At 46.3% G+C, this 27083-nt stretch overlaps 1 long non-coding RNA gene across 1 annotated transcript; it reads left to right on the top strand.

Moving 5' to 3' along the window:
* The first annotated feature begins 1908 nt into the window (after nt 1–1908).
* LOC126527321 (uncharacterized) lies at nt 1909–8709 on the top strand. Its single transcript, XR_008611578.1, has 2 exons — nt 1909–2016; nt 8568–8709. It is a non-coding gene; the product is annotated as an uncharacterized lncRNA (long non-coding RNA).
* The last annotated feature ends 18374 nt before the right edge of the window (nt 8710–27083 follow it).

The following is a 27083-nucleotide window of genomic DNA, read 5'->3' as shown; positions in this document are numbered from 1 at the left end:
TACAGAGACCACGATGACAACATCCACGTGACATCTGCGAGAGGTACTGAGATCGATACTCAGCACCTCCACCAAGTGTCACGTGCTGGTGACGGTGAAAAAGGCAGCAAAACTGTGAATGATGAAACTAACACTTTAGTGGGCTAACCTGCGCCCTCAAAAAACAGGCTAAAACACTCAAAGAACGGCGATAGCGGCGAACACAGTCAGCGATCGTTGAAAATCTGATATGCCGCTCAAGCGCGTCGGCTTTTATACACGGGTCATCGAACGTTCCAGAGCAGTCGCTGGTGCCCACGTGCCTTCCACAAAGTTCTACGCCATTCGCGTCGCGCATGCATGCAATCAGATTACACAAGGTTCGGAGACAACAGACAGCGGATAGAACCATCGATAACATTCCAGAAACTTTGGATACATGCAGAAGGGTCCCGCGCAGAGCGATAACGTTTGTTAGACGGCGAAAAAGCGCTCACCCGAAAAAGATAAACAAGTCCACGTGTCAATACAATCGACCCAGACGGTAAATTCTGTTTGAACCCAAAGGTTATGCGGAGCAAAGCGTCATTGCTATACGCGAGATTCGGCTGGACCTTGCTTTCACCCGTCGCTACGCACACCTCATCGGCCATTCGAACAGCTGTGAGTGTGAACAATCTCAGACGCCTGAAATGCTGCAACACATATTGTGCGATTGCCCAGCACATGTGCTGGAGCGAAGGACGCTGGAAAGTTCCCAAGCGAGCATTGGCGGGTAACCGCTGGCGGAGGATGCTATCCTCGGCCCATGGCCTGACACTGCAACTTCAATGCTGGAAACTAAAGCACTGTTCATGTTTCTCCAGGACACCGAGCTAGACGAGCGGCTCTAGTAGGGCCACTGTTTAATATACATAAGCACTCACCACTTCTCTTATCAGCATCGCCCATCCCAGTACTTTCGCTCCCCTTCTCTCCTCCCCAGTGCAGAGTAGCAGACTGGAGCTCAGGTCGAGCTCTCTGTTTTCCTTATCCATAAATTCTATCTTAAAACTAAGCAAATGAAGAAACTGGAAAGCCAGACCCGCATTCATGATAGTTTTACACTAGCTAGAACTGTTAGAGCACTTAACGAAGGCGGCCAGCCAATATTAGATGGCGACAAGATACGCTTTCTGAATGCGGCTTCTGACAGTTCGCGAGGTCGTCCAAGTCAATGCCAAAAAAAAAAGGAACTGAAATTGAGATTGAACTTGATCGTTTAGTACCAAATCGCGGTGACGAAGTGATTCTTGTCACGCAATAGCAAAGCGCTTCGTGCTTTCTTCATACCTTTGGTTGCGGTATCGAAGGTAAGCTTCGGGGTTTTTTGTTTTGGTTTTGGTTTTCAAGATAAGGACAGAGTTACATTCCGACGCTTGTTCAGAGCCCCACACAGCCCTACGCATACAAGACGTCTTGGCTCTTTGCCGCCAGGCTGACGACAAGGTGTCTGAAACAGACAAGGTGGCCCACGTATTTAAAGGTATCGCAGACGACGCCTTCAACTTACTCATTTTCGGCGACGTTTCAACTATTGGCGCCATTATCCAAGGATTTCGCCGCTTCGAACAAGCTGAGACGTCGAATCACGCCCCACATCATGATGCTAAGTGCACATCGTGATATGTCGTGAATAAAACTCTTGCGTAAATTAGAGCTGATGTCTCGCACACATGGGAGAAATTAAACAAGGAGACATTTTTAATTGGTGACGACTATATATGTGCATCATTTGCAGCGATTTGTGAGAGTGTGCCGGTGTTGTGCTTATCTTTCAGAGTGGAGGCACTGTAGGAAACCCCTGCGCATCAAGCGCGGATTGCGGATCATTATCAGCTTCCTGCTGCGTAATACCCGCGTACCGATCAGGATTGAAAGGCATATGCCAAAAACTACCTGGTCCTGGTGAGCCGTGCTCCATTACAATGTACAGAGACAACGCAAACAACAATTACTACGCTCCTTACGTGGGAGCCTGTCCCTGCAGCTATCCTGGTAAGTGGCTGCAAACATTAGACCAAACACTTCAGAATTTCAATGTGTCATTGACTTCTAGCCTTCATTTGTTGGCTGTATCCATCGGATATCATGGAGTTTAACGGAAAATTCGGCTGGTCGTTTGAGCGCGCTCTGGCCTTTTTACGAGATGGTGAAAAACGGTTTTAACGATGTATTGCGAGAATAACCGGGTGTGTAAGCGATGAGACCACTCCTGTGTCGTCAGCGAAGCCCACTTATTCTAGCAGAGACACTTGGTCGCTCCTTTCACGTGATCATTGCAGCACTACCAGAGCGCCCCGAGACGACTACCTAAATATGCCATCACAGTGTTCGCAAACGCATTAGTTTACGGACCACCATAAGACTGGAACATGAACGCGTGCCGTGTCGCTGGCTGCGTTGTCTTGTCAATTTGACGTCAGCGACACAGCACAGAATTATGTTTATTCGCAGCGACAATGTCTAACGTGACCTGCTGGCGCAAACGTGTTGGCGGCAATTATCATCACAGTATCGCGTAATTATTTGTTTCCCTTATAGTAGAACGACTTAACAAAAAAGATGTATCTAGCTCGTTGTGGTTGAAGAGCCCGTGACAAGATGGCGCCACAAGCACTGGTGATTTACAACAAGGACCATGGAGATTAACAAGAATGAGAAGAAAGAAATTAGAAGGGAAAATCTGTACGATAGCGCAGAAGGAAGTGCCTTGCTATTTGAGGTTTGAGCGGGTTGCCTAAGGACAAAGTCATACCGGAGTAAATATTCGGAACTGGATGAGGCATGTGTATGGGGGTGGTGGTGTGGGGCGGCAGAAAACATCGGGAGACCACTCGGCACTTCCTAGTGAAATGCGAAGGGATTCAGCCAGTGAGAACTGTAGGTAACGTACACCTTCCAGACGCTCTTGGGTATAAAGTGCACGGAAGCTTCGACCGGTCAGTAGTGGAGGTAAGCAAGAGACGTTTAGCGTAGTGGTGGAAGAAAAACAGAGAAGAGATTGCTACGACTGGATCTCTTACACTCATAGCTATAGGTACAAGGTAGATTTTAAAGGGGGAAAGAAGGTTGAGATGTACACAAAAATTACTAGATAAAAAAACATGTATAGCATACCTCATTAAACCAAGCAGGCTAGGTGACTATTTGTCACCGCCCCGTTTCAAAGGGAATGCCATTAAATCATCATCATCATCATAATGGAATAAATGTCTCCAGTATTCGGGAGTTCCATAAACTGTAATAGGTTTGCGGACAAGCTAAAGCTCTCCATCGACAGGCACCATATTGCGGAAGGGGATAGAGCGTATAGTTTTATTGCAATAACAGTTATTAGCTAGGAAATGGGTTTGCGCTTTACTGGCCGTACATCTACAACGGCTGCGCCTTCTGCTTCTAAGCGCGTGAAGACAGGAGCACGTTAACCCAATCTTCGGTCGTCTGAGATGCAAATGTAAACGCGTAGTCATCAACGGTGAGCGACCTGTTTGTGGTTTGGCTCGTGCTATACACAAACGATCATCACAAATATTTGCCGTAGCTGAGGGACTAAAGCCAGACAGAACAACAAGTACGGAGGTCCTGTGGGTCATCATCATCATCACCATGTATAGCAAATTTATGTCATCTCCAGGAAGAAGGCTTCCTCCAGCGATCTCCAATTACCCCTGTCTTCTGCTTGCTGACACTATCTTGTACCTGCAAATTTCTAAACTGCATTGGACCACCTAACCCGCCGTGGTTGCTCAGTGGCTATGGTGTTAGACTGCTGAGCACGAAGTCGCGGGATCGAATCCCGGCCACGGCGGTCGCATTTCGATGGGGGCGAAATGCGAAAACACCCGTGTACTTAGATTTAGGTGCACGTCAAAGAACCCCAGGTGGTCGAAATTTCCGGAGTCCTCCACTACGGCGTGCCTCATAATCAGAGAGTAATTTTGGCACGTAAAACCGCACAACTTAATCTTTTTTTGCACCACCTAGTTCACTGCCATCCCCGACTGCGCTTTCTATCTCTCGACACCCATTCTGTAACTCTAATAGTCTGCCGGCTAACGGCCCTGCGCATTACACTGCCGGTCCAACTCTATTTTGATGTATTTCTGTTGATGTGATGTATTTTTGAATACCCTTCCTGAAGCCAACCTGTTCTCTGCGCTGACTGAAGTCAAGTGTTGCCCTATTCTGTTCGAAATTACCTTGGTGACTATTTTATACCACAACGAACGGGAAGAAAGCCTGATGAACCTATAATCATTCAATTATTAAGCGTCTCCCTTTTCAGGGATTAGTACGATGTTTGCATTCTTTCAACTGTCCAGTGAATTTCAAATCTTGCACAAAGGGTCGCAAATGTTTTTCTGTTATTCCATCTTCTCCTGCCGCTTTTCCCCTTGACGTGTCTTGCAAGACCCTTCTAACTTCATCGCATGTTACACGTGCAACTGCTGTTTTCCGTTCATCACTACGTCTAAACAAGGTTACGTGGGGTCTCTGCGTACTGTACTGCTATGTACACGCGGTTTACCACGTGACTTGTGACAAAATTTTAGAAAATATGCGATTGCCAAGCAGCTGGACAGAACCACGGTAATCTTGTTTGCCGTGGTTTGGAGCAAGCCAGACTACTTTTCTGCATTCTGCCAAATTACATAATTAGTTTTATTGCGAATTATTTGACTGCTCAAATATTACAATCAGAGCAATACTGCCGATCAGAAAATTGTAGGCCACCATGAAAACATCCCGATTCATATTTCCGTTGCTCAATGCGTGCTACATAGCGGTTTTCTTTCTTCAAGCTTTAAAGAAAACCGACAAAACGCACAAAAAGTTTGTTACGTTTAGCACTGGGTTTGCATGAATATTCTAAATCTTCGGATAAGAATCCCCGATTACTCTTACCGTTATGCAATACGCACTACACAACGCTCTTTTTTTTTCCAAGCGTTAAAAGAACCCCGCAAAACACACAAAAAAGATTTGTTACGTTTAGCACTGGCTTTGCAGGCGTATTCTACATCTTCGAGAAACGAATCGAATATTACCGTACTTGACTCGGTCTCCGAATCGAGTAATCGCTATTTGTAAATACGAATATCTTGTTGCGAGAGTAATTATATGGACACCCTTAGGCGAATTTTTGCCGTCGCCGTCGGCGTTGCCGTGATCTTTCTCATGAAGTCCAAGGGCGATAACACCATCGCCGCGCGTCATACGCTGTACGTGTGAGTGAAAGCACGCGAGGGAAGTCGATGATCGCGGCTCGATCTGGCGCCGCGCGCGAACGGAGAAAGCGGGGAGGAAGCGCGCCGTCTTCCGTCGCGCGAAAGAACGAAGGGAGGAGGGGGGATGGAGGGCGGCGTTCTGCTCCGGCAGCTGCTGCGCATTTCGCGACCGGGCAAAAAGGGAACTCACGATCACGGCTCGATCTCGCGCGCCATGTATGGAGGAAAGTGGTAAGGCAGCGCGGGACAGAACGGAGGGGGGGGGGGGGGAGGCTTCGACTCCGCTAACGAGTGCGTAATTTGCACGGCCGCGGGCGGTCGCGTGCGCCGTATCTTGCATTTTGAAAGGTTTTTCTTTTGCATATTTCAAATAGACAACTTTTCGCTACCAAACCTAAAATTTCAGCAAAGTGCCATGCGTTTATCCTGGCGGTCGCAGTAGACATAACACACGGGATGTTGCATGTAGTACAGCACGCTATGTATCACTCAGAGGGCCAGATTTTTCGGTCTAGACCGAACGAATGAGTCCTGAGTGTGCGACTAAACAGCTTATCTGCTCCTAATGCTTCATTCGTGTTTTTAATGACAACGATTCATAACGTGCACCATGACGTGAACTTGCTTACGTTGTGAATATATCACAACGTATCACAACAATGTGAAAAGTATTCAGTACAGCATTCGCTTCTGGCACTGTTCGATTCGTATTCAATTTGGTCTCAGAATTTCCATTTGCATAGCTCTATTCAACACGCACGTAAAGTACAGAATATAAAGCACAGTGTGATCATTATCACTCGTGAGCACAATTCGATGACTGCTTGGGAATAACCATAGAATTTCCTACAACAATTACTAGAGGCAACTTTGGCGCCGCGATCGTACAGCCACCATGGGAATGTTTAGTGCACGGATTTGTCTGATCTTCGTCCTTATGACTTCAGACGTTCTTGTGGCTTTGTTTGTTACGCTTTGTCTGCCTTCGTTGGTCTAAATTTCAAAGCAATCTATACTTTCTATGGAGCAATGAGAATCCGCAAAGAGGTATAATTGCTCCTAATTGCAGTGGCTTGCTTGTTCACGCATCTGCGTTCTAATGGTTTCACTAACGGGCTTCGGTGCTTTTAGAGGTCCTGTGTTCGAATCCCGCCGTTGGACAGTTTTAAAATATGTTTACTTAATTATTTATAACGCAGTGCTTCCGTAAAAATGGTGGAAGGTGACGAAGCCGTTTAAAGCCAGGAAGAGGAATTTCAGGAAAATCCATGTACTAGCTAACCATAATTCACATGACGGCTTAACTGCCCTCATTGCAGCACCCGTAAGCACTAGAGCCACAGTTCCCTCTAGTAATTGTGTATGAAACTCTATGGGATGAGCTTGGGCGATGTTGGTTGAGTAGACGGACAAAAAGAAGTGCGCGAGGACAAGCTACTGGACTACCAAGTGATATGGCCAATGAAAGTGATAAAAGGTGTCGTTCGGAAGAATGTGGTCCGTGGAAAAAAGAAGTCGAGAGATTTTTTCTGCGAGGCTGAACAGTGTTACAATATTACATATTTATTTAAACGTCTGCATTGGCGTCGTGCCTATCTTCCATATCGGCATGTAACCTGAAACCAGTGATGATGTCTTATTAGTTTGCCGTCAATTTACAAGTCAGAGAAAAAAAAAAAGTAGTTTGAAATTCTATTCCGACAATTACGACCGCATAAGGCCAATGGGCAAGGAAGCCAAGGAAAACGTAGGGCAGTGAGCTGTGACTGAAATTGAAACGTAGAAAATAATGAAGAAAATAGAAATGAAAGTGCACGAAAAGATAATTTCTCGGCTGTGGGCACCGAACCCACAACATTCGCATTGCGCCTACGAATTACATTACATGTGGTACGACGGCGACGGCTGTTAAGGAAAAGCCGAGTTGGACATCAATGCCCCTTTCAAAAATAATGTGGCTGTAGAAATCGCGGAAATTTCTCAGCGGTAAGATTGAGTTTTCCTCAGTCAAGCAAAACAGCCTGTATTTAGCCACAGTTTCGTAATCAGTAGTCGGAAGCACAGATACCACCGTACCATTCAAAGAAGTGGGCTCGAGCACATCAGCCATTCCGTGAAAATGAATTCCTCGGTGTCTTGAATCAGAATAACAACTATTCTATGTGTCCTAAATGTTCATTTAGTACACTTACTCCGGATTCTATTCTATTTCTTTTTCTTCCTTTTGGCGCTTCGTCAGTGATTCAAGCTGCATTCGGCTGGTCGGAAAGGTGGATCGCAAGAAAGTCATAGAATAGAGTTTGAAAAATTATACCGGCTCTGGTGCACACAGCAAATTGACTAAACGTAAGTCATGCGGAACTAATAGATAAGCTAAGTTCAAAAGAGATATACGTAAATGTGGTGCTGCACACGGAAAGAGAATCTGCACCGATAACGACTGATGATGAAGCACCTCCTCAAGAAATACTTTACTACTTCGAGACGCGCGACACCTCGCATTCGTCCGCTATCGTCTTGTATATCATGGCCTTCGAAACACACGCAAAGACGCCAGCAATCTCGGATTCTGCGCGGCGCGCAAGAGCCAGGAATACTTGGCTAAAATGTCTCGGGAGATGCTATGGAACATTTTCCTTTTTTTATTAACTGCAAAGATGCCATCAATTGTTTGGATATGCTTCAGCGTATTCTACAAATAAGGACCTCAATCGTCACGCTGGGCTCCACTTGTTGAAAATTCGTCATGATGTACAGGTGACCACAAAGGTTTGCGGGCCACGGGATTAGAAACAGCAGTTGAATATTTCAGCAGTTTCACAACGGAGCCTGGTGTGCGCGTTTCCAGCCTCTATTAGTGTATGCGAGCAGCATTGTGATGCTCGGTTTTAATGGCTACCATTGCAGGCTGCTCCGAAATTAAATCTTTTCATAAATCCCGTAGTCCTTAAACACTTGTAATTGATTGTACAGTGCGCTACATTTCTTTTTTTTTTGCTTATGCAAATGGACAGTTCGAGGAAAACGCTTACACTGGGCCGCAACAGAGGACGGACAATTTCTCCATGAGTGCTCTTCACTAGAATGGTTCTCCACCTAAGATGCGTTTAGGTGAACCTGAAGTGCATACATTCCTGCCGCCCTTCTCGCGAAGCTATTGTTGACTAGAATGACCTTACTAATGGTGTTGCAGCGCAAGATGCACTCTCATTGTTTCTCAACCATCTCACTTTACCTTATTTGTGCTTACTGGTGATGTAACATTTTGATCTCGCCAACAACAACAACACCAACTAATATGTCGTTCATCAATTACAGAACTCACGACGTGTTACCGCAGCGACCCAAGGAGTAAAGGGTTAGGCATTTGTAAGAGCCGACAAACGCACGATTGGACAGCAGATAGATAACCTAAAGAGCTTCGTGTGTGATGACTAAAATAAAAAATAAATTATTTCTACTGCTTGTTTGGCGTTCTCATTAACAGTTGTGCAAGTCAATGCTCCGTTGCGTTTTCATCCTTAGTACACTTGGCACACATTTGTACACATCTTTTCCTTTGATTTTCCACTGCCGCAGTAAAGAAGACTGCATGCCTGTTTGCGCAGTGCGCTGGACAACAACGGAAGGAATATTGTTAATAGAAGGTAACCTTTAAAGAAATCGCTGGAAACGCAAAAATAACTTGGGCTATAGTGAAGTTGGAGTCTGCATCGCGAACTAAAAAGTTTTTTGCACTGTTTTTATGTCTACCTTTCTCACAAGTCGCGGGGGGGGGGGGGGGGGTGCAATGTTGGCAATGCGCACTCTTGGTTTCAAAGATGAAAACTGGGCCTAAAATGTCGATGAAACATTTTAGCCGGCTGTTTTTTTTTTTTCGTATGTTTTACATTCTACGTTCATTCGTGCCAGCAGTTTGTGGGGTGAGTGAGTGAGTGAAGTAACTTTATTTCGCTCCAGAGAAGACGCAGGGGAGACCCCGCGCCACCCGGCTAGTCCCACGTAGGGACCGCCAATCCGAGCTTGACGGCCCGATCGCGGGCACTCTGGACGGCCAGGGTTTGGTCGTTGAGTTCGGGGCTGCCCAAGAGCGCAGCCCACCTATCCTCGATGAAGGAGGAGCCGATGGCTTCGCACTCCCACAACACATGGTCCAATGTTGCCCTTAGTCCACAGGCAGGGCAGTCCGCACTGGGATATCTTTCAGGGTATATGGCATGAAGAACCGCGAGGTTAGGGTACGCACGGGCTTGTAACCGAAGGGTAACCGCCCGCGCCCTGCATAAGGCGGGGTGCGGGAGGGGGAATACCCGTCTTGACAGATAGTAGTGCGTGGTGATTTCATTAAACGTAAGCAAGGGTTCCCCGCGGGGAAGGGGAACTGCTGAGGCAGCGCGGTCAGTGAGTCCTCGCGCGCGCCCTCGTTAGGGTTAGAGGGAGAACCCTCAATCGACCCCAAGTGAGCGGGAAACCAAATGAGAGAATGCGGAGAGATACTTTTGGCGCTTTGGAGAATGCGGAGGCCCTGGGGGGAGACCATACCGGTTTGGTAGGCCTTAATGGCGGCCTTGGAATCGCTATATATTGCCCCTCTGCGACCATCGAGCACAGCCAGCGCGATTGCAACCTGTTCGGCTACCACGGGCCTCGACGTGCGTACCAGCAAGTGAGCCTTGAATTGGAGTCGACGATGGAGACGGCGAATGCCTCTTGTTGGACATATGCTGCGGCATCCACGAAGCTTGCTTCAATGTGGTTATTGCGGACATGCTCGAGTGAGCTGTACCCCTGGCCCGACGTCTGCCGACGTCGTTTGCGGGGTGCTTACCGTGGGGAAAGGGCGCGATGTGCAGTTGAGACCTGATGTCGCTGGGAATCTGCACGGCGTCGAGGCACTGGTCGACAGGATTGAGGCCCATCTCGTCGGGTGCCGGATCTCGGGCGCCGGATAGCCTGAGCAGCTGTGCGTGCTCTTGCGCCTCGATAATTTCTTCGTGCGTGTTGTAGACTCCGAGCTTCAACAGATTTTCGGTGTGGATGCTTGCAGGTAAGCCGAGGGCAAGCTTAAAGACGTTTCTGATGCGTGAATTCGGCGTAGTCTGTCTGAAGCCGTGAAGCAAGCGAACGAACGAGGAAAGTGCCTGTAGGTGAAGGGAATAGTGCGCCGACGATAGTACGAACAAGCGCGCTCAGCGCGTGGCAAAATATCGCCACCTAGAGGAATGTGTAGCTAGCGTTGAGGAATGTGTATGTACCGATGGAGAAACGAGGCGAAGCGTCGTGGAGGAGGAAGGCGGCGGATGCTTGCTGGGTTGACCTCCTCTGGCAGTTGCTACAGGTTTTCTTTGCGATGCATACGTGCAGGGTTCGTCTCGGTAACATGGTCCTCGCGCGCCGTACGCCGTGTGTGCGAGTGAAAGCGTGCGACGGTGAGCCGACGATGGCGGCTCAATCTCGATTGCGCAAGGGGAGGAAGCGCGCCGTATTCCGTCGCGCGCATGGCACCAATGCACCGGGGGACGGGAGGAGGGGAGGGGCATTGTACTTCGGACGCGCGCGGTTGCGCGGGCTTTAGGATCAAAGCGATTTGCTTTGAGGGCACAGTCTGGCTGGGCCGACGGCTCGTAGCTTTGCATGCGCTATGTTATCACCCCTCACTTTGCGTTGAAGCGATAGACAGCACGAAGGTCACTTCGCTCGCTGCTGCTGCCGCGATTCCTCACACCACCGTTTAGACAGCAAGTGTCCGCGGTCATCGAGTGGGAAGTGTTCGTGTTTGCCTGTGCGCACTCACATCATGTTAGGTAATTTAGATAGTGAGCGAATGTTTACAACTGGGCGTTCTACTCCGGCTGCCGCTGCTTATGACGCAGCCGATCGAGCCCCGTCTTGAACAAGATCTGAGATGAGGAGAGTGTAGGCGTCAAGGTGCACCGAGATAAGATAGCGTCGTATCGCTATAGCACCCATACGCTTGCGCGTCACCAGCGTTCACGATGTGAAACGTTACTTAACTTTTTTTTGGCAAGGCCGCTTTTGAGTGCGCATCATGCGCGGCGTCTTGGCACATTCAGGAACCAAGAAGGCGCGTTTAAGGCAGAGGCGCAGACACATAGACATGGCTATACACGAGTTCGATTTTTCCTAGAGACCACTCGTTAAATATTACTCCGACATTTTACACTACGATGCAGAGCAAACGTAACTGCATCATGGCATGCTGCTGCACTAAGAAAAAAAAATTCGTTGAAGTTCAATTTACTTCGTTATGCATACATGTTTATTTGCCACACGTTAGAATTAAAACAACTTAAACAGCACTCGCGCACTTTACAAAATTAAACAGCAACTCGCGCACTTTACACTTTAGCGTAGTTATGCTTTGTGCAGATGTGCGTTCTTCAGACCACTCGGCAAACGCCTAACACTCTTTCCAGAGGACTATCATGGGTACACGAATGTCCTGCAATGAACAGCAACGTACGTAACTACACAAGAACAAGGCGCTTTGAGCACGTCAGTCGAACGCCGTGAACAAAGGAACTAATATCTCAAAGAGTCAACGAAACAATAAACTATCGTTTCTCATGTAAGGGCGCACAAATAACGAGATTTTGAATGCGAGTCGAATAGTTCGAGCTGTTAAATTTGGATGACAATTGACCATACTAAGTTTTCAACTATACGATCATGTTTAGCGCCATCACAAGTCACAAATACATGAAAATAGTGGCTGCTTCGTGAAGCTTTAAGGACGTGCTTTTAATGCGATTAGAGTTCTCTAGGAAGGTCAGCCACTTCTGCGGCATGTCTGGTTGTATCTAACCTGTTTCACAAACCCGGGGACCCCAGCTGACCCAAGTGACCCGGTGGCTCATGTGTTTAGTGACCCAAGTTTTCTACTAGGTTTGACCCTTAAGGTATCTGCTGACTGCTTTCTTGCTGAGCAGACGTGGACCAATGGGTGTGTGCCAGAAGAAAGGAGTTCGGCATTGCGTGTGTTATGCGGCATTGGTGTGTGACAATTTTCAGCCTATTTCCACAATAGATGCACCAAGGTGACCCAATACGTATGTATCCCTATGCATATTAAAGTGATAGCGCGCCAACCACAACATAAATCCGAGTCGACCGTGGTTGCACGATAGAGGGCCATCGCAACGAAGTTGCATCGATGATTCTAGGAATACTGCGGAGTTTTATTTATTTATTTGCATAATAATCAGGTTACAAATCAGGTTACAAATGGGGATTATACATACATACAGAGGGAGGTCCCATAGTCAACAGACTGTACAGGGGACCTCCCATTACAAATGAGTAGAATATATAAATACAACGCAGCTATATGCAAACACAAAAGACACCATATTAAGTTAGTCACTAGCTTACGGTGTAAAATATTTAACGACACAAAACACTTAATAATATAATGGGGTGCAGTGATAATATATAACATGGGGTGCAGTGATTACAACAAAGTATACTGTTTCGGGGTATCACTTGCCTTCGTGGTTGGTAGCTAGATTGTGAATCATGTGTTTACACTGACAATGCGGTGTGTCGCTACATTCATTTAATGTTAATCGCGCATTAACACCGATATCCATCGTGAGATGGGTTCTGACAAAATATTTTCATCGGTGACCAATTCACCCAAAGGTGGTTGGTTATTCTTGGTAACTTTATTCCAAGGTGGCTTCAGAGCCGCGTGGAAAAGTTACAATATTGCACAATAACTTTCCCGATTGTAAAATAAACATACCCTAATTTTAGACAGCATGCGAGAGTTGTTACAACAGACTGGAAGTTAAACAGGTCGAAACGACGAGGACAGTAGGCATACATTCGCGCAGAAGTGGTCCTTACTAACATAACCTGTCGTTAACGGGGTTCTAGTCTAGAAACTAAGCACATGAGGATGAATATACTCCAGTTTCTCAAATACTGGCAAATGGGGAATGCCCCTTGAAAATTTTGTCTTTTTTTTTTTAGTGCTCGCGTTTTATTCCGGCATCATGTTAAATATGTGTCACGAAAGCTTTCTTTATTGTCCGAAAATATTGGCCTACACGCGATTTAGTCTGCCTTTTATATTTAGCAACGGTGTTTTGCAAAAGTCAACGCAGTCAGGCAAACGGTAAGTAATACCATCTAAGTTCAGGTTACAAAAATGCCTTTCGGCTTTTCGGCTCCGAGTTCACTGCAAGTGCAATTTTTATCGGCCAAATAGCCCTTACCATTCCCGTTCAAAATATTAAAATTCGCTAATTTATGTTTAGATAAAGCAGCTGGACGATATTAAATAGAAATCAATTTCTGCGGTAATCAGTGCCTTGGTGCGCAGAGATAACTGCGAGTTTCGGTAAAAGCCAATAAGAGTTTGCTTACCAGGATCTCCGCAGGGACAGCCCATTAAGTAAAGAAGGTTACCAGAGCTGGGTTTGCCGTTCGAGAAGTAAGCCGTTGAGCACGTTGCCCCGAGTCCTGGTCTCTTTTGGCAAGTTCCGCGGCTTTCCCCTTGCTTTGCTATGACACAGCACTTTTCCATTAGATTACCGCACTGATGGCTTCCCGTGCAACCAGTCTGCAGAACGAGCTGTATATCAGAGCATTAGGAAAAATAAATTTATATGGGAGAAGTAAATTAATTCTTGCGTGCCTACAGTCATTTTTTTCCTACGCAAAACAAGTGGGTGCTACTGTTACTCTAAGGCGAATCTTTGCTGCATAGCTCTCAGTATCGTTTGGATAGCATGAAGATGTGCAAGCATTATGTTACAATTTGGTCCAACTTAGTGGGCTTGTTCTATCTTACTATTTAATTCTCTCAGAAAGGTACGTGCCAATATTATTCAGTGAATTCATTCACAACAAAAAGGAAATGCTCCAAGCCCGTACAAGCATTTACTACACATATCAGTTACGTGGGAGTTAATTTGTGGTTCGAGATGGCGGTGCAGAAACTATCATCATGTGGACCGATCCTGGTGAGGGTGAAGAAAGGGTCCAAGCTCAATGGCACATACGCCTGTAGGTTTGGGGACCTGTAATGTGCCCTTGAACTACCCTTGTCACACCTGAGACCCAAAGAGGTCCCAGGTACAAAGGTAAGAACAGTCGTTTTTTGAAGAAAAAAAAGCATTTTTGTAGAACTTTTTCAAAATGGTTAAAAAAATTATCGGCGCCAACCGCTCGTGCCACTGCTCGCGTGTTCGGCGTAGTCGTCTTCGCCCACAGTTGGCACCGTTTCCATTTATCAATCCAGCGTAGAATGTCACTTCTTTCGTCGTATTGGAGAGGCCGCGTTAACGTAGGTATCAGACTTTCATTGTCTTCGGTGACGGACACATTTAATGACAGAGGCGATATGCAAATGAGTGCGCGTCCCTAAATCGTCACGATGACCGCAGATCAGGACAATAAATGTGTTCGTACCTTTTCTTTAGTTCTGTGTCACCTCTTGTGTCGCGTGCTAAACAACTTCGCTAGTAATCCACCTTCACGGAGTGGAATGGCTCATGAACTTCTTTTTATACCTGGCGACGCCAGGAATCCAGGCCTGATGCCACCAACGCTCAGAAATCTAATCGGGAGCGCACACAACGTTTTCGCACACCTTGCGTGATATGCCGTAGCGCTGAGGTGCTTCTTGTATGATGTAAGAGAGTCCATTGTAAAGGCAGAAGTGCACGGTTGGGCACATTCGTTGAATTTCATGAAGCTAAATTGCGTCAAGCCTGCCCAAGCCTTCACACTCGCCTTATATGGAACCACCATATAGATTATGTGTGCGCCAAGGCCAACAAGTCACTCTGATGTCTGAGGCGCAATTTACCATTCGCAACTCACGAAACAAAACTTCTAGCTTATAAAACATTAATTAGACCTATAATTGAATATGTTAAGGTTGTCCGGGACCCTTACACTGCTATATATATATCAAAAATCAAATGAATACAGCGTCTGGCAGTCAGATTCATATTCAATAAATATCGGCGGACGGACTCCCCTTTTCAGCTTTGTGTACAGGCAGACCTACCAACATTACAGGCTAGATATAAATATGAAAGGCTTAAATATATTTACCTAATAATTCATCATCATGTTCATATTAGGTATACAGACTTTTTTAAAATTCTTTCTGGTGAAACCACTAGACATCCTCACTCAATGTTTATTCGTCCCCCTGTTATACATACCGATTGTTTCAAGTATAGCGTTTTTCCAAGAGCTATCGAAGAATGGAACTCCCTGTCGGAAGAAGCCGTTTCATCCTCATCAATTGATTTCTTCGCAAAACACATTGGAAATATCCTAGTTTGTAAGTAATATACTTTACTGTGTGTCTTTGTTATCTTCAGCGGTTTATGCTGTTACCTCTTGGTGTTATTAATTTTAATTTATTGTCCCTTTTTGTGTTTCAATGTACAATTTTCCATGTACAAAATATGTGATCTATAATTGTTCGTATTCCTCTCCTGCTATAGCCCTGTGTAAGGGCTGGCAGTATCTGTTAGTAAAATAAATAAATAAGAAGCGTACTGCACGATCAACATGCCGGCTGTTTTTTTACTGCACCAAATAAAACATTAAACTGTTATATATTGTGGTGCCATCATTTTATTATTCGGGTGTTCAAATTGGTACCCTTAAGATACGGAGTAAGTTGAACAGTTCATTGAGTAATAAACGAAGCTATGGCAATTAACTTTTCAAAAATTGATCTGTCAAGAAAACAGGAAAGACCTAAGACACCTTGCTAGACTAACGCTTCAGAATTTTTTTTTTTTTTTTTCGCGCGCAGAGCTCGCGCCTCTCCTGCCTCTTCGCGCCTCCGCCTCTCCTACCGCGCGCTCTGTGGCCAGACTTCGCCACAGATGTTAGGCGGTTAAAGCAAATGAGTAGTTTGGAGCCAGTTCTCGATTTTATATACCTTAGCGAAGGAATCTTTAAGTGTGCTTCTGTAAGAGCCACGCGAACAAATATTTTGCAAATAAGCTCCTCGAAAGCGTAACTTAAAGCACACGTGACCCCTTTTTCACGGTAAGAGATCTACGCAGCAGCACACACTGAAGCCCCTCCAGACACTGTCCGCCGAGTTCGGAAAAGCGTCGTTACTCTACTCAGCATACACTACTCTACACTACGTTACACTACTCAGCAAGAACCACCGTATTGAAACCGGCAATGTGCCTCGACAACACGGCCGCAACAGCGAAAAATTCCACATGGTGTCCACTGCACATTTCTCCTAGCGCGTGGACTGGGTAGGGCTGGTTCTCAGTTTTTTTTTTCCTCCTCCATGTCTAACAGCATCATTTCTTGGCTTTTCGAAGACATACACGACTTTGGTTCTTGTTCACCGTCTCGCCAACTCTGTTGAGTCGTTTAGTGAGGCGCTGCGCGTTCCGAGAATCGAGGTAGCCAGCCCAATTATGTGGCTGTCGGCGTCACAGAGAGGGTTATCTGAGGCGATCGACAGAGGAGCCCTTCGTTTGGTTCTCTAGTCTACTTGACTGGCGTGACGCATAGCTTTAGCTCCAAGGCAAGCAGTAGGTGAGATACACTTACTTTGTTTCCATCTGCTGTGGTTGAGCGGCCGCTGCTGTCCTGCGTGAGGAAAAATAGACCGTATGTAATGAGCAATGCACATTCTGGACTTGTTAGTACAAAACATTTTCTAACCGCGCACTTCTCTTTTTTACAGTGAAGCTGTGCATGGCTAGCTGATTCGTCCGTCCGTCCGACTGTCGCCTGCACGTCGAAAACTCCTCCCGCGACGACCAATGCGCATGCGCGAAAGAAAAAGAGAAAGAGAGGCGCGCGATTGGCTGCGCCGGTGGTGACGTCGTTGCTCTCCGTCGCAGTCGAGCGCACGCGCAGCAGTTTCTCTCCGGCTTCGAAATGGGTAGCCCACTCGCCATATGTGCTCCTGAGGAGCAGGCAGTTTTCGATCAGCAACGCCGCGAGCAGAACCGGAAACGAGCTCGTCTACGCCGTGCCGATGCTACAGCCCGGGTACAACAACAGGCTCGTGAATCCGAGCGCAAGCAGCAACTGCGTACCGAGGACCCGACAGCCTACCAAGCCGTCGTTTAATGAACCGTCGGTGTTAACCCAGTGATAAACACCGGGGCCACAGGTTTCAGCTTCACTGGGGAGGTATTCTGTAAGAGTCCACCTAGGTAACATGTCCATTTCGTCTGCTGTAGAAGCTCTGATTGGCTGGGCTGGGCTGCGTGTCCGCAGCCGCGAGACGCCACAGCCAATCAGCACTTCAGCAGCAGACGAAATGGATATGTTCACTAGGTGTACTCTTACAGAATACCTGCCCTGGTTAACCGTCTGTACGGAGTGCTCGGGTGGTGATATTATATATGTTTTGAAAAAGTTTATTTCAACAAGAGACGATACGAACACTGAGTCACAATCATGAAACGATTCCACCAGGATGATAACTTATACAAATTACGCAGCACTGTATACATGGCACGTTTTGAAAGTGTCCGAGTCCGCACTAACTAACACATAACTACATATAACCACGGAAACGCACGATTACACAGAAACTGTCACATTACACAAAACGATGTTCAATATATACAGTGTGCACAATGGTTATGTACAATGATGATGTGACTTTACATAGTTTTGTAGCGATGCTTTGAAATGAGTGTTTACAAAGATGATCACGCATGCCAGAGCACAGAATCACGGGCACCTGCATACATGTGTATTCAGTGAATAATCTTGATGACTTCGCGACAAGAACAAGCCTGGTCTTAAATTAAGCTATACGCGTCCATCAGCCGCTGACAGGAAACGGCATGACCACTGTCGAAGGAACTCCTCTTCCCCAAGAAACTACTCCTCTGACAGAAACGACAGTAGCTGAAAGTAGAGCCCCTCCAGAAGTGGAAACAGACTACTTCCCCGCTACAACTGCCTTGCACCGGTTACACCACAGACAAAAGGCCCCCGCCGCAATTAAAAGACGCGCAAAGCGGCCACGTGAGCAGCGACCAGATGTAATAAAGCGCTTCACTCCAAGGCCACGGCAACCAGCATGCGCGGCCCTCCAAAATACCCTGGTAACCACGCATTGCAGCTGCACGTGCTTGTTGGATTATTGAAGGGGGCAATTGGGACACAGGGAAGATGGGACTATGTGCCCCACCGCTCTAATCTGCCACGCGTTGGGAGCAGTTACCACCCTCGACGCCACCACGTAGGTGGCTAGGCCGAAATGTCGCTGTTCTTGCACCCCACGACACATTGTTGGAGCGTGCGCGGCGCGCTGGGGGAACTAGAGGAAGCAGTAAAGCTGACATTGCATCCACAACACGGTTTTCGAGAATATCTACATCATCTACATCTGCATAAAATGCCACGACTGTAGAGTAAAATGGAGGTGCGTTTAACACTTGTGGTCCGCGGTTTAAATGTACGCCAGGTAGCATGTGCCGAATTTTTGTGCCAAGGCGCGTTCACGGCAGGCGAGTTCACGCGCGGGACACTAATCACGTTGTAACACGCGGAACAGAAATCGCAGAGCAAGCAGCCGACAGCGGACAGACACGGATGGGAAGGCGAACCCACCGCGACAGCGTGGTAGCCCAATCGCCTCGCGACAGACCAGTTCTGTACTGCCCAACCAGAAGAAGAAACCAAGAAGGGACTGTAATGACCTAGTAACCAGTAATGGTCGCTGTACAACGTGACGAACATGCCACACATGGCCGCAAAATACAGATTGTGCTAAGTACCTTCTTTCTAATAAGGGTAAATCCCACCCTTGAACATCCTGAATATTTTGCCATATATCTTCAAGAACTGAGGGCCACACAGAATCTGATTTGTCATCATAGGTGTGATCAAGGCCTAAAATACGAAGAGAATCGCTATTTTGAAGACGGGAAAGGGGACTTGGGCGTATCTGGGGGGAACCATTGAACAAATAACATTTCTAAAAATTTAGCGCAGCACCTGAAACAGTTCCATACTCAGTGAAAATTCGAAGGCTACGGGATATGCTGTCTTCAATCATGTGTTTAGGAAAGTTTAGTTCAACAAGTGACGATACGAACACTTAGTCACAATCACGACACAGTTCCGCCAGGACGATAACATGTACGAAGTACGAAGCATTGTACACATGGCACGCTTTGAAAGAATTGTTCAAGTCCACACTCACTGTACGAACGCTGCCAAGCATTAGCGTCTATGTAGCCTACTGAACTGGCACAGCTAACGTATACCCGACCTCGTGAAGCCTCCATATAAGCTCTGGGTAGTATACGCATAGTTCACAATAGCGTATACGCATCAAGGGAAGCCATAACACAAAGGTCTATCAGAAAAGAACTGGTTATGTTTACTGCAAATCCTCTAACCTAACACCTCCGAAAGAAAGGCCCGAAGCGACGCTACTCAAATATTACTAACGGTGAAATCTGCTAGAAGGGAGTAGTGTGTTCAGGGGCGACAGGCGCCATGCATTGCCCTGAGGCGCGAAGTGTGGAAAAATCCGGCACTAGTATGTCAGCCCACGTGACCGCCGTGCCGCCACCGTCGCTCATTCCTGATGTTGTCAGTTGTGTTGGTCGTACGCCACTAGCGCGTACGTTGAAAAGTTAGTTAGGTGTTTTTTTTTTTTCGCTCTGTGAAGGCTGGCGTTATACGAGGCATTTCTTTTTCATTTATTTGGGAGATTTCTTATCTTAACACTGCACGTCTAATTATATATATATATATATATATATATATATATATATATATATATATATATATATATATATATATATATATACGTTACATTGCCGCTGGAGCGGCGGTTTGATGAGGGCGGGCATCGGTTGCGCCTGCAGTGCACGGCACAAAACTTCGTTCAAAATAAGCCTTCGTCCTTTGAGCGAGTTCGTTAAACTGAAATATTGACTGTTCCGAACTTCGTGTAAGTGAAACATTTTTGCATTGAATCTATAAGAAAACTGCCGGGGATTTTTAAAAAGTTCGTTATTCTGAAATATACGATAAACCGACGTTCGTACAACTGAGAGTTTACTGTATATTTCATGGGCGTCAGGAAGGCTCTGACAGAACTGTTTTATCATAGAAAGATAACCATACTGACATCAAATAATACATTTCTCTGTGGCAGTAGCGTGCAGTGTAAATGCCATATTTATTAGCACTATGTTTCTATTTTCGTCATTAGTTGCATAATAAAAAATGCCACAGATAAACAGCTAAAATGGTCAGAAAAGACACTAAAAGAATGACACAGCGCAATCAGGTGGAAATACGAGACGGACTTTTTGATATTCCTCGTTCTGGTATATAGTTCATGACCTTCCAGTTGCAAGTACTGTGCACTATGTGTAGGCCCCCTATTGAGCATTATTTGTTGGGACAACGACGAAAATAGTTCAAGGAAATGCGCGCTCACCCCTTCCAACACTGTTGGAACAGTTTGAATGGCCAAACTGCAGAACATCCTTATTGTCACAACATTCCGAGCCACAAACCAAACTCTTTATTGGACGAACTTGCGGAAGCACCCGGGAAAGAACCTGCTCACAGTACCTAAAATGCCTTTGATAAGAGATGGTGAGCGCAGGCATACAGTTAATGCCATAAGGTGCTGCAAAACTTTCTGTAGACGGCATGCAGAAACAGGTAGATAGGTGTTTTATGCACTCGATAGTATACCATGACGTCTATCGAGAAATGCTCATGGCAAACGCGCATCTTATATAGCATTTCGCACTCTTAGTGCTTGTTCGCGTATCAAACATATTTCGAAAGAGCTGCCATGCTCCTTTTGTTGCCAGCCTTGTAATGATCGATGGCTTGGAACGGGACTACTTTTCTGCGTCAACAATACTCGACGAGCCGGAAATGTCGCAGTTTCGCCCTAAAGTCGAAGCATTGAATGCGATAGCAAATTATTGCACAGCTGTATACGAATTATCAAGAATATTGTTCTTACCGGCCCTGTAAACTGCTGTTAATATTCGCTTAGTAACTAAATTACCGAGAATGGCGTGACGCCCCGCACAAGAAAACACATCTCCATCGATGACCACGGACACTTCATGGCATTGAAGTGACGAAGAGCGGCAGCGGCAGCGAGTGAACAACGGCCCCTTCGTGCTGCCTCTCGTTTCAACGCGAACTAGGGTGACGGGAACGAAGCGCTCCCGAAGCCATCAGCTATCTCGGTTTGTCCAGACTTTGCACCCACCGCAAGTTACCTTCAAGGTGGGCCGCAAGCGACCTCGCAATACGCAGTCGCCGCAGCACTAAACGAGAAGAAGAGTGCTACCCTACCCCGCCCCCTTCGCTGCAAGCGAGCACACACCTCCTCTCCCCCCCCCCCTTGCGCGCGAGAGAAGACGGCGCCGGTGCCCCCCACCCCTCTCTCTTGCGCGTACGAGATCAAGCCACCGCCATTATTGGCTAACCCTCGCAAGGTTTCCTCGCACGTACAGCATACGGTGCGCGGTGGTGATCTTATCACACAGTTCGACTTTTACGGAAGACATCGGTGATGTCAACGGCGAGGACGACGGCGGATAATCACCTGGAGTGTCCATATGTGTGTTTATGTGTGTTTATAGATTTTATGGGGACTTCTCGTGCATTTAAGCTTCGTTTAACTTTGGTTCTAATAAATCTCATTCTGAGACGTCCAAGCGACAATTCTGTTGAAATCTTCCTTCAACATGTCACTGCCCTCTCACGGGAAGTGCCTGCATTCAATAATGCTACAGCATCAGCGTACTGGTATAAAAACGGAAGACAATAACAACGTAATCACATCATTTGTGTGAATATTGAAGAGAAGTGGGCCGATTGTATATCTTTGTGGAAATCCACACTTATTTCTTTTTCGCTTAACATATTTCTTAAAGCCCAATAACAGCAGCTTCTTGAGCAGTAGAGTGTGACCTACAACGTAAAATTCCTTGTGTTTATCAAGAACGCAACGAGAGTGCTATTTTGTTGTTGTGCAGAGCAAACTTGGCAACGAAATTAGTTTTCCCTTAAAAGCGTCGTTGTACGTCTACATTGCCTAAACCAATATTACACTTCATTTTGAACTCAAATCATTCTGAACGATGCGAATCCAGCAAGGCCGACCGAACCACGCAGACCCTTCGTTTAGCGCAAAAAATTACGCAACTAATTGAATTTCTCAAAGTAATATACATCAGAAAAATACTAAAATACTACTTGCAACCTACAGACATGATTGGCGTATGATTGCAATTTGAATTACGAGAAAACGTAATTATGTTATGCGGAAACTCAAACACAAATGCCTTTTCCACCATTCCTACCCTTCACAGACCGTCTATGGCGTCCGAGATTTGCGCACACTAGCGCGTGCGAATCTCGGAGGTCAATGAGAGGCGCACCCGGTTCGTTGCAACACCTCCAGATGGCTCTCACCTCCTCCGACTCGCAGCCCACGCAAGAAGCCGCGTCTCTAAGAGAAAGCTCGCCTTCGTGCATAGCGTTACATAAGCTGCAGTTGCCTGGAAGCCTGAAAACCATTCAGGGATCTCTGAATGCTATCATGTTCCACTATTAAAGGCGAAGCTTAAACGTCCTTAAAATCTTTATGCTGCCCCATCTGGGTGGCTTATTGATGGAAATATTCGAGACAATACTGAAGGTGTTATTTGACGTCTTTTCGCGAAGGAACACCGAATGTGTTATACTTGCAGGCTGAAGGGTTCGCAGGCAGAGTGCCGTCATTTGCATTCTGAGATATTCAGGTGCTTCTAAATGAGCAGAATTGAAATCTTCGCACAGAGTTTGTGATCAATATGATTCAGCAAACCACTTCGTTTAGTGCTGCAACAGTGCAGCTATGGATATTTTTTCCCTCATGATTTCGGTTAAACACAACCACTTTTGCGCTGAATTCCCCTTCGTCTGGCCTACTTTATTATTAGAAATACCACACTATAGCCAAACCTAATTTGGCTGTAGCCTGATTTCAAACTGTCCGCAACCGTTCTCTTAATGCTTTGTAATCTGTTCTGCTACTCCTTCTTCCGTGCTTCATCCTCAAGATGGCGCAATTCGAATATTTTAAAGACGATCTATTCGTTATTCGGCTTCCTTTGTTTCGCTCTCGATGAGAAATCATCAGATGGCCCATTGAGCGAAAATATCCCGCGTCTGTAGCAAACGAAACGGCGCCTAAATTCTCATTGGCTGCCACGCTACGTCACGTGCTTGCCTCGACGGAGCAGAGAGGGCGACAGGGAACACCTGCTGCCACGCCTGCACACCAGGCGTTGCGTGAGGGGAGAGGGCATTCCAGCGACGCCACGTCATCCTCGCTTCCGGAAGCCTACGTCATCTGCACGTTGCTTGTCCGTGTAAGCTTGCGCCTCCGTTTTAACTTCGCCTCGGTAACCACTATAAAAAATTAGTGTATATAGAAGCAATCAAGCCGAAAGGAAAAGCGATGGCGTTAGTAAGTTTCGAACCTACAAGCCCCCGCTCAGAAGCGGAGTGTCTTATCCACTGGGCTAAACCATGGCAAGCCTGTGCACTCTGCTTTATAAAATCACGCTACTCGGACAGCCAAGCCTGGCATGACGAAAGGGGTGACGTCAAAATAACTGCTGATACTTGGGAGCGGACTCCCATGAGGTTACGTGGCAGTCGGGCACGGTAGCATGACGTCACGGATCGAAGTGCAGCGGCATTGCGGTGAAGCGTCTCAATGGCGCTCGCTTGCCCGCTAGGAGTTCATACCTCGAAGGGCCACTACGCAGCGTTCAATTGGACATTGATGCTTTCGTATTCACAATAGTTAAGAAGTGCTTAAGTGCCCTCATATTTCTTATTAGCTAATTCTGTCCAACTATTCTACTAAGCGGTATAATTCTGTCCCATCAGTTAAAAAGCTATCCGGTCACATTTTAGAGTAACCTCCTTGATCTTCTTCAAGTAAAAAAAGTCGATCTACCCGGTGTTACTTCCGCGCAACGGATAACACCTCCATAATTTAAGCAATGACTTCAACTTTTCCGGTTATGCTGTTGTATTTTACAAGCACAGTATGCCACCATCTATTCTTCGTCAACGACGGACATGGTATGCATAACCAGGTAATCTATACGCTCAACATGCAGATTTATCGACTATACCTACTATAAGAATCAGTATATGTACTTCTCGCTAGCCTGATATGCGACAAATATGTAGGTTGAAATGTTTACAATGCTCCCATTATTCATATGGATGAGCCCCATAATATACAGGAAGAACCCTCCCAGCAGTACACAGAGGTGTTGTAGAGAAGGACTCACTTCTTCGTTAAACTGCAGCAAAGTTATCTTCAAGAGGGCACTTGGTAATTTGCTGTTTGGTATATAAACAGGTAGCCGGCGATAGCAGTCACGTTACTTTTCAGACAGACCTAGTATACGACGACGCTTAACGTGGCTAGGGAAATTAGTGTGCGCGAAATTGAAGATATAGAAACCAGATAGAAAAGGGAAAAAAAAGAAGTGAACTTACAGTTCTTGTACTTGAATGTCCAGCGAAAACACCTAAGATGAAATTAAGAATAAGAACGCAACCCAAGTGACGCGTTCATGTTCATATGCTAACAGAACTCCGCAGTGGGTTAGAGCAGGGACACTGTACGCGGCATCTTCTTTGTATGCGTCGCCGGTACGCATTAGCAGAGATTCATATTTATGAAAAGTCAACACCGAGTGAAACACCCTATTGGCTGGTTTCAATAGGCAACTGTGAACGTGACCTGCTGCTTGCTGTACTGCGTCAGGCTTGACATTTTACGCCATCAGCCGCGAATCATGTTATGACGAGAACTATCCATTAGCACGGCATACTGCAGACTTGAGTGAAGAAAAAATGCACATAAAATTCTCAGCATTGTCTACTAGCGCGTAGCCATTCTTCGCTTCGGCTGCTACTTCGCTTTCGCTTAATTATTTAGCTAGCTTATGCGCGAATACCCATCGCTGGCAATCACCTACACTTAGACTGCTATAACAAGTACATGTAATAACTTAATTATATGCATTAATTTTGCAGATATATCGTATCAATTAAACCGGAACACGGTTTCAAATATTCATTTGTTGCCTCACTATATTTCTTTTTCGTTTTTGTTACCGCCTTGACACGGCCCCAGCAACGTCAGTACTTTTATTTTTCTAACGCTGCCAATCTATCATTAGACTACTATAACGATTACACGCGTTACGTTGACCAATTATGATTTCTTTTGCAATTATAAGGAGCCACGGGACGGACAGATTTTGTTGGGGTGCAGGTTAAAGATTGCTTACGCATTAGTGTAGGAACTTAAGAAACTAAGGAAATAGAGAGAAACCTCTTAATTTCCTTTTGACCTGAACCATGTGCGATGTAAACTGAGGCCAAAGCAACTTTCACTCCCATCAATGTAATGCGGCTTACACAGACATCTGCTTGCCATGGTGTGGTCTGTAGTTCGAATCCCAATCAGATGTTTCTTTTGTTGTTGTTGTTTTTTCTTAACGCTACCAATCATCTACTATTACACAACTCTAACAATTACATGTGTTATATTTAACAGAGAGAAATGTGTGTCTTGATTCAACTATTTCCTCAGCGCCATCTCTAAGGGCACCGTAGGTCATTCACAATGTGCGGAGGCATCTTTGTCCTAGCAAAGTCTCAGCTTGCCTGGCGTGTTTCGACCTATCAAGTCACACTCGGCATGTTTGTGTTGAGCGTGCTGTATTTTGTTCTGTCAGCAATGCGTGACCACACAGCTGGCAACGACTAGAAGGGCTGTTACGGACTGTTTGAAGAGCAAGGGACCAGACTCGAGTCTTTGACGCGACGAGACAACGCTCAGAACACGAATCGATTTAACCCCGCTGACGGAAAGATTGCCTTTCGTACTGCCTAAAACGAGCCCGTCTTTCTCATTAAACGTTGATTTATTTAAACTTTTCGCGGAGAAGTTTGCTCTAGAGGAACCAGATGGCGCTTTCGGCGGCGCGCCGCACGTTGCCTCAGCGGAACCGCGCGAATACGAAACCATTACCACTTCTGCGCTGCTAACGCGCGATCACCTGTCCGAAATGGAACTGCACGTTCGCTAGTGCGCTGGGATTCACTAATGCTACAAAATGTTTAGCGGGCGACGGGAGACGTGTGCAGAAGTTGTGTGGGAAAATAGGGGCTGACATACTGAGGAATGCAATTTTTTTTAAATTAGGTTCTGGGCTCTTGCGTGCCAAAACCTCGATGGGATTATAAGGCACGCCGTAGTGGGGAACTCCGGTTTAATGTTGACCGCCTAGGGTTCTTTAACGTGTACCCAATGCACAGGTGTTATTGCATTTCGCCCCCATCGAAATGGGGCCGCCGCGGCCGGGATTCGTTCCCGCAACCACCGGCTCAGCAACGCCCCACCAAAGTCAATACGCCACCATGGCTGATGAGAGAATGGAATGCACGTGTGTGGCCAAGTTCGTGTACCGCTACTACAAATGTCTGCGTTGCCGGCACTTCGAGATGTACGGCTTTTCTCGAGGATAAAAAAATTGCCCATCCGTCAGCGTTGTATTGCTAACATTAAAAAAGAAGAGGTTCAGCTGCGGAACGTCGGCAAGAGCAGGCACCGCACGCTACACAGTGAGAAAGGGAGTAGCGTCGCTTCCTAGAATAGTAAGTTTCTCCAACGTCATCTACATACGTCCACAGCTACTCACACGCAAACGTACGCCCACTCTATCACCAACACATCAAGTTAATGGGCGCATACTTGAATCTACGCGC

This window comes from Dermacentor andersoni, chromosome 9 (genome assembly GCF_023375885.2).
Source record: "Dermacentor andersoni chromosome 9, qqDerAnde1_hic_scaffold, whole genome shotgun sequence".
Classification (NCBI taxonomy): Eukaryota; Metazoa; Arthropoda; class Arachnida; order Ixodida; family Ixodidae; genus Dermacentor; species Dermacentor andersoni.
This window is presented reverse-complemented; position numbering and strand designations above follow the sequence as displayed.